The sequence below is a fragment of the Neopsephotus bourkii genome, unplaced genomic scaffold (assembly GCF_033783945.1).
Source record: "Neopsephotus bourkii isolate Nb327-2 ecotype Australia unplaced genomic scaffold, CSIRO-AGI_Nbou_v1 NB_1607, whole genome shotgun sequence".
NCBI classification, from domain to species: domain Eukaryota; kingdom Metazoa; phylum Chordata; class Aves; order Psittaciformes; family Psittacidae; genus Neopsephotus; species Neopsephotus bourkii.
This window is the reverse complement of record NW_026902083.1, coordinates 411,663-427,745: the sequence shown is the minus strand read 5'-3', so window position 1 is coordinate 427,745 and position 16,083 is coordinate 411,663.

Below are 16,083 nucleotides of genomic sequence, written 5' to 3'. Positions count from 1 at the left end.
AACATCATTCTACTATTGACTGAGTTTTAATAACATTTTTTGCATATTCTTTACAAAGAAAACAGATTAAGAAAGAAATTTTTACTTAAATAGTGGAAGGATGAAAGCAAGTTAATAAGGAAACAATGCATTGCAAATGAATGTAAACCTCATGGTTTCTTAACAGAGTATTAGAATTTTAGTACCTTGAATATATTTCTATCTAGACTTACACTGACACTCCTCAGAACATTTAATGCAGTTTATTATTGCAGCATTTATGTATTTCTAGACATAATATTTCTGAGTGAACTAGATTTTTCCTTGCAACTACACCGCTTCAGGTGAAAATATCAACATTTAAAGGAAGGGTGATGTAAGCCATCACTTCTTACAAGAATCTAGATTTACATATGAAGTACTATTGAAGTCATAAACCAGAATAAGATGATTATTAATTTAAGGCTGGTTCAATTTTTAAAATTTAATCTGCTCTTCAGAATAAAAAGCCCTTTGCTGTATGTCACACACAAGATATTCTTTTCACTAACCTTCCTTGGTAATGGCTTTTAAAATGAAAGAGGGTAGATTTAGATTGGATACAAGGAAGAAATATACTATAGTGAGGGTGGTGAGAAACTGGTTACCCAGAGAAGCTATGGGCCCCCCATCTCTGGAAGTGTTCAAAGTCAGGTTGGATGGAGCTTTAAGCAACTGGATCTAATGAAAGACGGCCTTGCCTAAGGCAAGTGGGGGTGGACTAGGTAATCATGAAAGGTCCCTTCAAACCCAAACCATTCTATTAATTTTTATAAAATAACATCTCAAAGAGATGAATGCACCTCCTTCAAAAGCATTTTCTGTAGATGATGGCTGTTGTTTTAAATTGCGTAATGCTATTACAACTAATTTAAAATATTTGCTTTTTTGGTCATTAAGATCTGGATGAAACTGGTTTATGAATCTTGCATGTCCCTTGTAGCTTAGTGAGAAAAAAAGAGAATAAAGAAAACAAAGTAGAATCCTGTTTCCTGTTGATTTGCAATTATTTCTGAAAGTTATGTCATTAAGTATGGTCTACTGGACAGGAAAGTTTCCAGCATATTCATTAGATATCCCAGTATTAATCACAAACTTGAAGAAGCTATTGATCCTTTGTTTCATTTCTTCATTGCAAAACCAGAGAACATAATTTTGCTACAGCTGATATGCACTAGAAAGTCAAACATTAACTAATTAGGGTTAGATTTTTTTAAATGAGCTCACTGCTCAGTAGTGCTGATATTTCACCCATCCTAGCAAGAGCTGTTTAGTGATTCTAAGGTACCCTCAACACCCATTTGTTTTCACTAACATTCATGGGAATGAGTTTATCATTTTTTGGAGTGGGTAGGGAGAGACTGACCACTTTGCACATATTCTTATAATGTTTGTGAGATCTGGAACACCTTCCACATCTTTGGTACTGTTGAAATGCCATTATAAGTCTATCTTCAGAACAATATAGTAACATTACTGATGTCAGTTTCAGATCCTAGTGAACGATTCCCCAGCTGGTCACAACCAAGCAAGTGGTTAACTGCATGTCCGAAAAGATATTGCCAGTTTATTAATCAGCTTTCATTGCAAGTGTTGCTTCTTACAAGGACTTATATAATTTTTAATGAACAGTTAAAATAATTTTAACCAATGGTTATAATGATTAGTTACTAAGAAAATATACTTGATAAGCAGAAAATGTTTGTTTTGCAAATTTGAGAGACCTTTTCATTAACAGCCACATATAAAGCTCATTGAAGTTGATAGTGAATCCTTTAGTTATTCATCAGACCTTAATGTAAAACAGACCCAGCTTTCAACAGAGGCAAATTAATTTGAGGAGGATGCATAGACCAATGAGTCAGGGAGCTTATGGTGTTATTCTGTTAAGGTTATTGGCATTACACATGTGCTGAATTTAGTCCCCAAGTTTCAAGTGCAGGAATATTGCAATGAGATGCAGTGAGGTGTTTTGAGCTGTCTGCTATGAAAGAGAACATGTTTATTTAGCATGTTTGTCCTGCAATTTGCTGAGGCTAGTCTGTGTGACATTAATAATAAGGTAGCTTTTAGAAATGCAGAACCAATATATTGTCTCATTATCTGTTTCTGGCACTAAAGACAATAACAGAGCAAAGAAACTCAGGGAGACTGGACTAATTCACCTATTCATTCATCGATTCGTGGCTCCTATGTAGTTCCTGTTTGAGCCCAGCTATTGGCACAAATAAAACCTGTGCTGTCAGCATGCTCTGGATTGTACTGAGAAAGAGCAAGCTTCTGTTGCATGACCTCAAAAATCCACTAAAAATAAGTTTCCTGTAGGATTTGGGGGTGTTGCTTGATGAGAAAAGGAACATGAGCTGGCTTCAGTGTGCACTCGCAGCCTACAAAGCCAACTGTATCCTGGGCTGCATCAAAAGGAGCGTGACCAGCAGGTCAAAGGAGGTGATCCTGCCCTCTGCGCTCGTGTGAGACCTCACCTAGAGTATTGTGTGCAGTTCTGGTGTCCTCAACATAAAAGGACATGGAACTGTTGGAACAAGTCCATAGAAGGGCCACGAGAATGATCAGGGGTTGGAGCACCTCCTGTGTGAAGACAAGCAGAGACAGCTGGGGCTGTTCAGCCTGGAGAAGAAAAGGCTGTGTGGAGACCTCACAGGAGCCTTCGAGTATCTGAAGCAGGCCCTAAGGATGTTTGGGATGGACTCTTCATTAGGGACTGTAGTGACAGGACAAGGAGTAATGGGTTAAAACTTAAACAGGGGAAGTTTAGATTAGATGTAAGGAAGAAGTTCTTTACTGTGAGGGTGATGAGGCACTGGAATGGATTGCCCAAGGAAGTTGTGAATGCTCCATCGCTGGCTGTATCAAGGCCAGGTTGGACAGAGCCTTGGGTGAGATGGTTTAGTGTGAGGTGTCCCTGCCTATGGCAGGGGGTTGGAATTTGATGATCTTAAAGTCCTTTCCAACCCTAACTATTCTATGATTCTATGAAAATAACCTAAAGCCTAGACAGAGAGTGACTCAAAAACCCGTAATTTCAAATGTGGAATTGATCCAAAATTCTCTTTGACCTGGATTTATGGAACAGAGATTTGAAACTTTTGTTTCAGGCTAAATATTCAAGATACAATTCAGGAGTCTTCATCAGTGCCTGTAGTGGTAGGGCAAGGGGTACTGGGTTCAAACTTAAACAGGGGAAGTTCAGGTTAGATATAAGGAAGAAGGTCTTGACAGTGAAGGTGGAGAGGCATTGGCGCTGGTTGCCCAAAGAAGCGGTAAATATTCTGTCCCCGGCAGTGTTGAAGGCTAAGTTGGACAGGGCCTTGGGCAACAAGGTCTAATGTGAGGAATCCATGTCCATGGCAAGGGGGTTGGAACTAGATGATCTTAAGGTCCTTTCTAATCCTAACCATTCCATGATTCTATGGAGTCAAAATAATCTATTATATTCATTAAATCTGGAGATTACTTGGCACACACTAAAAAAATTTCTACCCAACTGGCCTACTATGACTGTTTTTTTTTCAAAAAGTCAGAATTTATAATTTTATCAGAACCAGTTAAAGACTCAGTGATTAAGAAATCAGGTGATTTCATCATGTCTCAGCAAGACACTTTTTGTAATACTGATGTTTGAGCAACATTCTATGTGAATGAAATGCAGATCAATATGCTATACGTAGTGTGTTTACTCCCTACCTCTAAAGAGAAATGAAAGACTGTATCACATTACCTTTATGATAAAAGTATATGGTTTTTATGAAGGGCACAGTTTTGAAAAAATTCTCTCAGCATCTCTATTCAAGACATTAATTTAATGGAACCACTTGAATCGTGAATGTGGTCTTTCCACGGGTAAGATAATTAAGGAGTTTGAAAACAAGGATTAATAAATCATTATAGCAAGTTTAGTTTCAATTAACATTATAAATGTTACTATTTCAGCAAGTAATTGACATCTGATTAGCATGTTGCAGGGTATATCTATTTAGATATTAATCAAAATTCTAAACCTTTCTTACAAGATGACTTAAAGACATGTACATAATTTTATTTTATTTACATGGTAAATAAGCTTATCTTTTACATGTATTTGCTCAGTGCCACAACTTGTAGCGTATGCTGAGATTATTATTTATTAATTATTGTCAACATTGCCAATATGATTGGAAAGTCTATGGGGCAACACATCTGGCTTTGTGATACACACTGTGTAATCTTAACTGTTAACAAAGGTTTTTTTAGCTCTGTGTACATTAGCTCCTACAGCTACATAGTTTTGTGTCTAAATCTGAGCACAACAGCAGCTTTATTTCAAAAAATGAATGGAACTGACTTGTTAGCAACTTTGCTTTGAAAAATGAATGAAACTGATTTGTAAAAAATACAGCAATAAGTCATTCTGATGAAAAAGGTAATAAAAATGCAATGCATGCAAGTATATTTTGTACTGAGATCCAGCTATTTTGTGCTTGAGCAGTCTGAATTAAATACTATAAATTCTGTCCAAGAAATGTAAATACTATGAGTTAAAACTAGCTGCATAAAAAATCAAGCTAAAAAGGAAAAGCTAACTTTAAATTTAATCTTTTATATTTAAAATCATTTGTTGTCATTGAAATTGTATTTGATCATTTAAGTATACTTGATATTGAAATATGAGACACCTTGCTTGAAAGCCTCTTACAAAAATTTGCCAGTAGTAGAAGAATGCTGTTACACTGGATATGAATCAAAAGGAAAAATCTTGATCTAAAAGAAAATGATAATTTGTTTGATGTGGAAATGAGTGAAAATATTAAATCTCTATTTTATGTTAGAGACCTGCATTTCTGAGACATCCAGTCCAATAAACTGGGTGTATTACCAATGGCAAAACATGAGTTGTGAAGGGCACAGTATCCTTAGTTCCCACTGAAGTGTGAAGATAAGAATCCTGCTGTGTGTAGTCCTCAAAAATGGCTAGTAGGAATTCTAATTATTCTGAAAGAAGATCTGTAGGCATCCATGAGGAGGAGTTCACATAGGCATTTAAAATCTGACTTTTTATTTTATATTTTGCAATTTTTCTCTTCCTAGACCTGAATGACATCACAACGGAAGGCTAAGCTTTGGTCTCCTTTGAGAAAGACGTTATGCAAGAATTCCACTCAGGAGACTGAGTCAAAGTGCCTTGTCAGCCCTTTGAAGCCACTACAGAGACAGATCTGCATCCACTGAAGGCAGTATGCAAAAGCACATTTAGGATCTTGAGTCTCATCAGGAGCCTAATGTGGCTTAATGCATTGTAAAACTAGTACTGTTCGGGTTATGATCTTTGCCAGTGACTTTTCTCAGTTGTGGAGGAGTATGGTTCCCCTTAAATCCACTCTGACAGTGGTTTCCCTGCACACCACGGACCCTGTAAGAAGTGAAAGTAACCCAATAGTGCGATATAAGTTAAACAGTCAGCCCCTTAGGGAAACTAGAGCATATCATAGGCTTATTCCCCAAATTGCAAACTCAGAGTTGGCTGGATGAGGATCATTACTTCCTCCCCCAACAAAGAAAATCAATTTGTCACTTTTGAATGATTTCCCATGGAGTACTTCCCACATGTCAGCTTTTATAAGCAACATTTATAGCAAAACAGAAGAGCCAAGTAGAACTTCAGTTGCTAAACAAATCCTTTCATCTTTATTCCTTTACAAAGAATAAACAAAAAATCATTTCAAAATTTGAATGAAATGGGGATTAACTAAGCAGTAAGTGAAAGCATGCTACAGCCTCAAGCAAATTTGTAATTAGGTAAGTTAAAACACTTCAATAATGAGAAGTATAATAGAAATTCTGACAGATTCTGTGCTGTAGAGAGCTTGTGGGCACCACTGTAATAAACGAACAGAAATCTATTTGATTTTTTCTTAAAAGTGAGAAGCCCCAAGAGTTTTGTGTTACTTCATTTAGTGCTTGGTGAGGCTGTTTATATGAGACTTTCCCTTACATTTTAAATCACTTATTGCTGCTTTGGCAGTGTCTGTTAGATTCCATTAGATTCATTAGCTTTTCTAAAGAGCATTGCTCTGTGGAAACAGCTGAAACAGCTGCCCTGTGTAATTTTATTATTGCTTTAATTTACTCAGAATTCTGTTTTAACACTCCAGCTGTCAAATATAAATAGGAAAAAACAATCAATATAAAAGCACTTTCTACCTTAGTATCCTTACGTGTATAGTTTGCGGGAAGATGTGTAAGGAAATAAGCAAAAGTAGGGGGGTTTATTTTCCAAGAGATTTCTTGGAGCTGGCAAAATGCCATCTATGGAGCACTTCTCTGTGGGGTGAGTCCTTGTCTTCTGCCAAACTACTTAGTCACACAGTGAAACATCTGTCAGTCTCTAAGCTGAGCTACATTCTGTCCAGTACCACTTATTCACTCTTACGTTTCGGCCACGCAAGGGTTACAAGATCTAGACATGAGCTGTGCTGGTGTCCTAAATTTTTTTGTTTATTTGTTTGTTTCTTACAGGAAGGTGGAATAAAGTTTCAAGTTTCAGTGAGTGTCTTGGTACAGCTGAAGATATGTTGCTGAAAATGGCTGACTCCATTCTGTAAAGCTCCTTTAATTTGTTAATGAAACTCTTCATGTGTAAAAAAATGTGTATTCTCGTTGTTTACAAGAATACAGAATTGCTTACTTTTCCTAGTCCCAACCAGACCATTGTCGTGGTTTAACCCAACCAAACAGCTTGTTAACTCACTCCCCCCCTTCTTGCCCTCCCCCTACTCTCGGAGGGACAGAGAGGAGAATCAAAAAGAATGCAACTCCCACGGGTTGAGATAAGAACAGTTTAGTAACTAAGGCATAATACAGATCACTACTGCTACCACCAATAATAGTAATGATAAAGGAAATAACAAGGGAAGAGAATACAACACCCCATCACCAGGCAACGGATAACTCACCCCCCCAGCCCGATCAAGCACCGACCGATACCTCCTCTAACCCTGCAGTCCACTCGCCCTCCCAGCTAACTCCCAGTTACCTCCTGGGCATGACGTGCTGTGGTATGGAATACCTCTTTGGCTAGCTTGGGTCAGGTGCCCTGTCTCTGCTTCTTCCCGGCTTCCCCTCCTCCCTGGCAGAGCATGAGGCCCACAAAGTCCTTGGCCAAACCAAAACGTCATTGTTTCTCAGCTCTGTTCCCAGCTGAAAGTCAAAACACAGCACTGCACCAGCTACCAAGAAAGAGAAAAAATGACTGCCACTGCTAAACCCAGGACATTAAGTCAGGAGATTATGATCTGGTGGCAATTACAGAGACGTGGTGGGACAGCTCACATGACTGGAATATAGTCATGGAGGGCTATGTCCTTTTCAGGAAAGACAGGCCAGCCAGGCGGGGTGGTGGGGTTGCTCTTTATGCGCGAGAGCAGCTACAGTGCGTTGAGTTCTGTCCGGGGACAGATGATGAGCGAGTCGAGAGTCTGTGGGTGAGAATTAAGGGGCAGGCTGGCAGGGGCGATACTGTTGTGGGGGTCTGTTACAGGCCACCGGATCAGGGTGAGGAAGTTGACGAGGCCTTCTACAGGCAGCTGAGAGCGGCCTCACAGTCACAGGCCGTGGTTGTCGTGGGGGATTTTAACTTCCCCGATGTTTGCTGGAAGGACTACTCGGCAACCCAGCCGCAGTCCAGGAGGTTCCTCCAGTGTATAGACGATAACTTCCTCATGCAAATGGTGGATGAGCCAACCAGGAGAGGTGCGCTGCTGGATCTCATCCTCACTAACAAGGAGGGTCTGGTTGAAGGAGTGAAGGTTGAGGGCTACCTTGGTTGCAGCAACCACGAGATGGTAGAATTCAGGATCTTGTGTGGTAGGGTCAGTAGAATAGCAAGTAGAATCGCAACCCTGGACTTTAGCAGGGCAAACTTTGGCCTCTTCAAGCGATTGCTAGGGGAAATCCCATGGGCTAGGCTGCTTGAAGGGAAAGGGGCCCAAGATAGTTGGTTGACGTTCAAGGACTGCTTTTTCCGAGCTCAAGATCAGAGCATCCCGACACGTAGGAAGTCAAGGAAGAGGGTCAGGAGACCTGCGTGGCTAAATAGGGAATTGCTCGGTATGCTCAAGTGGAAGAGGAGAGTTTACAGGTCATGGAAGGAAGGGCTGGCCACTTGGGAAGAATATAAGGCTGCTGCTAGAGGATGTAGGAAAGCTGCTAGGATGACTAAGGCCTCCTTGGAATTAAAGCTGGCGAGAGGGGTCAAGGACAGCAGAAAGAGCTTTGTCAAATACATGGCAGGTAAAACTAACACCAGAGGCAATGTAGGCCCGCTGATGAACGGGACGGGTGCCCTGGTGACAGAAGATACAGAGATGGCAGAGTTACTGAATGACTTCTTTGTCTCTGTCTACTCTGCCGGAGGCAATCCTGAAGAGCCCTGTACCGCTGAGACCTCGGATGAAGATAGGTCAACGGAGCGGTCTGCCTTAGTCGATGAGGAATGGGTTAAAGACCAGTTGAGCAATCTGGATATCCATAAATCCATGGGTCCAGATGGGATGCACCCGCGGGTGCTGAGGGAACTGGCTGAGGTCATTGCTAGACCGCTCTCCATCATCTTTACCAAGTCTTGGGAAACGGGAGAGGTGCCTGAGGACTGGAGGAAAGCAAATGTCACTCCTGTCTTCAAAAAGGGCAAGAAGGAGGACCCGGGTAACTATAGACCGGTTAGCCTCACCTCCATTCCTGGGAAAGTGATGGAACACCTTGTCCTTGGTGCCATCTTAAGGCATATCAAGGATAAGAGGGTTATGAGGGGCAGTCAACATGGCTTCACCAAGGGGAAGTCGTGCTTGACCAATCTCGTAGCCTTTTATGAGGAAATAACACGGTGGATGGATGATGGTAGAGCGGTGGATGTGGTCTACCTTGACTTCAGCAAAGCGTTTGACACGGTCTCCCACAGCATCCTTGCGGCTAAATTGAGGAAGTGTGGTCTGGATGATCGGGTAGTGAGGTGGACTGTGAACTGGCTGAAGGAGAGAAGCCAGAGAGTTGTAGTCTATGGGGTGGAGTCTAGTTGGAGGCCTGTATCTAGTGGAGTGCCTCAAGGGTCGGTACTGGGACCAGTATTATTTAATATATTCATCAACGATTTAGATGAGGGAATTGAGTGTACTATCAGCAAGTTTGCTGATGACACTAAGCTGGGAGGGGTGGCCGACACGCCAGAAGGCTGTGCTGCCATCCAGAGGGACCTGGACAGGCTGGAGAGCTGGGCGGGGAATAACTTGATGAAATATAACAAGGGAAAGTGTAGAGTCCTGCATCTGGGCAGGAACAACCCCAGGTTCCAGTATAGGCTGGGGAACGACCTGTTAGAGAGCAGTGTAGGGGAGAGGGACCTGGGGGTCCTGGTGGATGACAGGGTGACCATGAGCCGACACTGTGCCCTTGTGGCCAAGAAGGCCAATGGCATCCTGGGTTGTATTAGAAGGGGGGTGGTTAGTAGGTCGAGAGAGGTCCTCCTTCCCCTCTACTCTGCCCTGGTGAGACCTCATCTGGAATATTGTGTCCAGTTCTGGGCCCCTCAGTTTAAGAAGGACAGGGACCTGCTGGAGAGAGTCCAGCGCAGGGCAACTAAGATGATTAAGGGAGTGGAGCATCTCCCTTATGAGGAAAGACTGAGGGAGCTGGGTCTCTATAGTTTGGAGAAGAGGAGATTGAGGGGTGACCTTATTAGTGTATATAAATATATAAAGGGGGAGTGTCACGAGGATGGAGCCAGGCTCTTCTCAGTGGCAAACAATGAAAGGACAAGGGGTAATGGGTACAAATTGGAGCACAAGAGGTTCCACTTAAACCTGAGAAGAAACTTCTCAGTGAGGGTGACGGAACACTGGAACAGGCTGCCCAGGGAGGTTGTGGAATCTCCTTCTTTGGAGACATTCAAAACCCGCCTGGACACGTTCCTGTGTAACCTTATCTAGGTGTTCCTGCTCCGGCAGGGGGATTGGACTAGATGATCTTTTGAGGTCCCTTCCAATCTCTAACATACTGTGATACTGTGATACTGTGACATTATCCACCCCTTATTCCATACCATTCACGTCATGCTCAGATCCCACATTTTCAATATACCATCACTCTTATCTAAGTGCACTTTCATCGTAGTGCGTGGACCAGTCCCTATAAAGCTGCTGAGTCCATCCGGTCCATGATGTCAGGCTCCATCTCTTGTAACAGTCTTTCAGAGCAGGAGAGGCTGTGTGCAGTGTTCACACACATGAATAACCTGGGCAATAGTATCCATTGTTAGGTCCACCCCTCGATCATGAGTCCATCTCAATGTTGCATCTCTGCTCTGTTGGCCTTAAGGGTCATGGGCCCACCAGGCTCAAAATAATTCATTGTCCTTCCAACTCCAATGTTTCCAAAGCACTGGAGGGGCCCAGTGGACTAGATACTTGCCCATACTGTCCCACACGCCCTGCCACTCATGGCTGTCCAGCCTTGGGGAAAACCTCTTGGTCCTCCCATATTGTTGTCTAACCCCAGACAAGACCCAAACCTGACTCTGCTTAAATTTTGGGATCAGACACAATGGTGGTGGGTAAAACACACTCTGCATATGTGCCAACATAGTGAACACCATCACAATCAGCAGGCAGGTCCCAAGGGTACCCAAAGGCCATTCAAAACCTTCAGAACTCTCAAGCGATGCTGCTGTACTTGTCCCTGGGGCTGGTGCAGCTGCTGTGCTTGCCGGCTCTCCCACCACCAGCTTCTCTTCTCCTGAGTCCAGCTCTTCCTCCTCTGCCTTGCTGGGAAATGCTGCGGGGTCTCCTGCGTCCTCCTGGGGATCGGCGGGCGGCTTCCGGGGAATGCTCTCGGCCATTGCGGGGCTGGGCTCGGCCGCGGGGCTCGGCTCCTCTGCGGGGCTCGGCTCCTGCGCGGCCTTCTCCCGCTCCTCGACCGCCCCGACCTCCTCCACCGGCAGCCGTCCCCTCGCGGCCTTCGGTCCCGCTCCCGCTTGGTCCCCGGGGCCGCTCTCCCGGGCCGCTTCAGCAGCCGCCGGCTCCCGGGGCCGCCCCCGATCGGCTCCCCAGAGCCTCACGCAGACGGAGGCGAGGGCGAGGGCCAGGACGGTGAGGAGCAGCCGGACGGCCAGGGACCAGTCCATGGCCACGTCCGTCCCGCCCTGCTGCTGGAGCTCGCCCGTATTACAAGTCATTGCCATAAAGTACAGTGAGACAAGAACCTTAGCCCAAGCCCCACACTTGATAAACACTAACACAGCAAATACCGGCTCTAAGTAAGTTACAACATTCTGAAGCTGTGAGATCAAGAGGAACAACTCTGAGAGCCAATAAATCAGCATTGTGACGGTCAGATCTGTCGTTATCTCAACCCCTTGTGCCCCACGTTGGGCACCAAAAAGAACTGTCGTGGTTTAACCCAACCAAACAGCTTGTTAACTCACTCCCCTCCCTTCTTGCCCTCCCCCTACTCTCGGAGGGACGGAGAGGAGAATCAAAAAGAATGCAACTCCCACGGGTTGAGATAAGAACAGTTTAGTAACTAAGGTATAACACAAATCACTACTGCTGCCACCAATAATAGTAATGATAAAGGAAATAACAAGGGAAGAGAATACAACACCCCATCACCAGGCGACCGATAACTTGCTCCCCCCAGCCCGACCAAGCACCGACCGATACCTCCTCCAACCCTGCAGTCCACCCAGCCCTTCCGGCTAACTCCCAGTTACCTCCTGGGCATGACGTGCTGTGGTATGGAATACCTCTTTGGTCAGTTTGGGTCAGGTGTCCTGTCTCTGCTTCCTCCCGGCTCCCCTCCTCCCTGGCAGAGCATGAGGCCCACAGAGTCCTTGGCCAAACCAAAACATCATTGTTTTTCAGCTCTGTTCCCAGCTGAAAGTCAAAACACAGCACTGCACCAGCTACCAAGAAAGAGAAAAAATGACTGCTACTGGTGAACCCAGGACAACCATCCGGAGAGAAAATTCAGGAAATCTGTTGTTGTTGAATACTGATTAGAACTACAAAACTACAGTACAGGGTATAACAATGACAAGTCTGGTAGCAGTTTAGGCTCAGTATATCTCACAGAAGCTATGTGAAGCTGACTGAGTGACGCCAACCTAAAATATGGTTCCTTGTTACCAATTACTTACAAATACAGCTACAGAAGGACTAAATACATAAAAGAATGGTCATTTTTCTTTTTTTTTTTTTTGGGGGGGGGGATTAGGTATATTTTTGTTTTTTATCTTTGATTTTGCTCTGATATCTTTTTAGTGAAATGAAGCAATCATCTTAAAGGGGTCCTTTAAGATGAACCTGAGTCTATTGTAGGCTTCTGCCTGAAATCTAGGCAAGTCATCTTTATTAGTTCAGGGTGGAGTAAACATATAAAAAGTTTCCCCAAAAAGTGTTTTGAGCAGGTTGATAGTAGGGATCACTGGGGAAGTGAATCCACAGAATATCTCAGATGATTAGAACAGTCTATGTGTAACTTCTGGAGAGGAGAAAGCATGCCTGCTCTTTTCATAAGCATTGCAAGTTTATTTAACGTAAATTGGAATTGGAAAATAATCACACAGATGTTTCTCTTCCAAAGGTGCCTGGCAGAAGGAGTGAGACCTTTAAAATTGACAGAGAGTATCCTCTTTTATAAATGCTTCCTGTTCTCAAATGGAGTATGGAATAAAAATAATATGCATGATCTCAATAAATGGAAGAATCTGATGAAATAGTCTCAATTTTAATTTTTTTTTTCTGAAAAATATATGTGGGTTACTATATTTTGAGTTGAATGTTCGTTAGGAACTGGTTTAATAAATTGAGCTAATGTTTATGTTGTTTAATCACATTCTATGCTTTTTTTTTTTTTTGTCTGATATGTTTAAAAAAACAGTCATCTCTCTTGTCCCCTCCTTTCCCAAAAACACTTTCACAAAAATGGTTTGCTTAAGATATGTGGTGAGCTTAGAATTAAATAACATCTGTCAGTGATGCTAAGTTTTGTTTCGTAACCAAATGATTTTCAGAAATGAAAGCTGTCAGCTTCAAAGAGGGACAGTTTGCAGATAGTTATTGAAAATTATATGCAACTTGCAAGAAGCTGAGATTTATAGACATAGATTGCTATCTCTTTTAGTGAAACACCTCTAGATGATCTTGTTAAATTGCTGCTGCATGCCCAGCTACTGAAGATGGTACTTGACAGTTGATTTGACTTGAGCTTGGCACATGGTATTGCTGTATTTTGGAGAAAAGGGAACCAGTGTTGCTTTTACATATTTTTTTAATTTACTCATCACTCATCTCCCTGAAGATCTCCCCTTTTTCTTTTCCTTCCTTTTCATCTTTTCAGTGCACATGCTCTGTTGAATGCTGGTAAGGCAATACTGGATCCAAAACCAAGTAGCCATTTGATATTTCTTGGTGTTACTTCAAATTTCGAACCTGTTCACTTTGGAATGCCAGAAATGTATTTGTAGCACTTCTTTCTTTCTGAATATCTACATGTAATGAATCATATTTTACTCAACTCTTTTCTGCCAGCTCCAGCATTTGTTTGTAGAGATATGAGATTATTGATCAGTGCTTCTGATGATCCATAGTATCTGGGAATAATATTCAGGTAGATATGAAGAATAGGAAAACATCTCTATAAAGTCAGCTATTGATAAACAAATGATAAGATTAAGTTAATGAAAAACTCTAAGGCAAATTACTGAACCATTCTATGATTCTATGAAGTTGAAGCTGTAGCTCAGTATGAAAACTAATACCAAAGGCTGGGATTTACACTGTGATCAGAGGATGGTAAGTCCAAGTGCAGGCCATTCTACAGGAGGGAAGAAGAAAATTTCTCGAATTCTCTTGCATGTCTTGTGAAGAAAGACTTGATAAAAATCTTGATGGTTTAGATATTGTCTCTGGCAAACTTTTCCAGACTTTTGCAAACATGAAGTTTCATTGCCTTCTTTCCATTGAACAGACTACTAGTATTCCTTAAAAAAAATACCGATTTAAATACAACCAGTCAGTTGTTCTTAAAGTTGTTTTGTAGCTGGTGAGAAGATAGTGAAATTTATGGAATGCTAATCTAAAACATTGTCCTCAGTTCAGCAGTAGCAGTCATTTTTCTCCTTCTTAGTAGCTCGTGCAGTGATGTGTTTTTGACTTTCAGCCTGGGAACAACACTGATAACACCGATGTTTTTTGTTGCTGCTCAGTGATGTTTACTCTGACCAAAAACTTTTTGAGTCTTATGTTCTGTCAGAGAGGAGGGGAAGCTGGGAGGAAGCAGAGACAGAATGCCTGACCCAAACTAGCCAAAGAGGTATTCCATAACACAGCACGTCATGCCCGTGACTCCCATGAGGGGGAGTCACTCAGAAGGGCTAGATCACCACTCTGGTTGGGCTGGGCATCCGCTGGCAGCTGGTGAGCGGTTGCATTTTCTTCCCTTGTTATTTCCCTTATCATTATTATTATCGGTGGTAGCAGTAATGATTTTGTGTTATACCTTGGTTACTGGACTGTTCTTATCTCAACCCATGGGAGTTACATTCTTTTGATTCTCCTCCCCATCCTCCTGGTAGTGTGTGTGCGTGTGGGGGGGTGGGGTAGGGGGATAGTGAGTGAATTGCTGCATGGGTCTGAGATACCAACTGGTCTTAAACTACAACAGAAAGGTATTGACAACCTCTTTTAATAGCAGATATTGCCCTTCCCTAGAATGCTTTACTGTCTGAGAAAACCATTATGTCCATTACGTGAGTTTCAACCTATCAGTTCTCTATTTTTTTCTTCAAAACTAAGTAATAGCTTTTTTGGAAACAGTTGTGTGATTTCACATCCCAAGGCCAGTGATTTAGGAATGCTACTGTTGTGACTTCTTATGGGTAAAATAATATTTTCCAAATTATTAAGTGAACTTTGAAATGTTTTTCTAATATTACAGTGATGCAGTCTAAAGAATACAGAGACAGACCTTTTACTTCTCATTGTTAATAAGTCTTCAAGTGTTAAATTTATATCTCCACTGTAAAATGCACATACTTATTTACATTTTCCTCAATAGCTGTCATGTTAGTGTCACTTTTCCTTATTTTTTCTTTAATTACCTTTCAACATATAGTCTTGAAGATTAAAAGGCCAAATACCTTCTTTCAAAGGTCACGCTTGACTGACAGTGATGTTCATTACTGTTTTCTAAAAGTCAATTCACTTGTCTTAATCAATATGTTGTCATAGCATAAGCAATCAACACATCAGTAACTAGTATGTTTTGTAATTTTCTGCTGTGCAAGTTTCCAATATGTTATCTTTTAACATTACTTCATAGTGAGAACACCTACTTCCTACCCAATATAGCCAGAATTAAGGCTGAGGTATTTCTAAACAATCCCAAAGTAAATATCAACTTTAATCAAGTACTTTAATGGTATGAAACTTCCTCTCCCACTCTTCATTTGTTTCTTAGCAGACGAATGTTGCTCAGCCTATTCCTCAAGGCACAGCCTAGTTTAGGATTCTGTATTTTGTTAGGGATATTTTTTATCCCACGCTTTTTGTTTCTCTGCTTCCTCCTAACAGTTAAATAAGCAGGCAGTGGTGCAAAGAAGCAAGCCACTGAGAATTAACTTCATATGTTATAACATTGTCCAATCTGCTATTAGAATAAATGATTAGGAAATCAAATGATAAGCTAAATACTGATTTAGCTGGTTTTCTCAGAATTGCTGTTGCTGATAATCTCAATATTCTTTGCAGCATTAGCTAATCACATCCCTTGTTTGCAACAAGCTCCTCCAAGATTGTCAAAGCACAAATTGTATATAGAAAGTTAAGATTTTTAACACTGTGAAAGTCCACTGGTCTGCATTAATCGGGGAATTTGGAGAGCATTAATTGTCAATTTATCCATGCTACAAACTCATCTGTTCCCAGTCTGTTGGGATTCATGGTAGCATTGATCAAATTATTTTGTCACAACTAGAACAACTGAAGAAAAAATAAAACCAGAGACACCTGCACATGA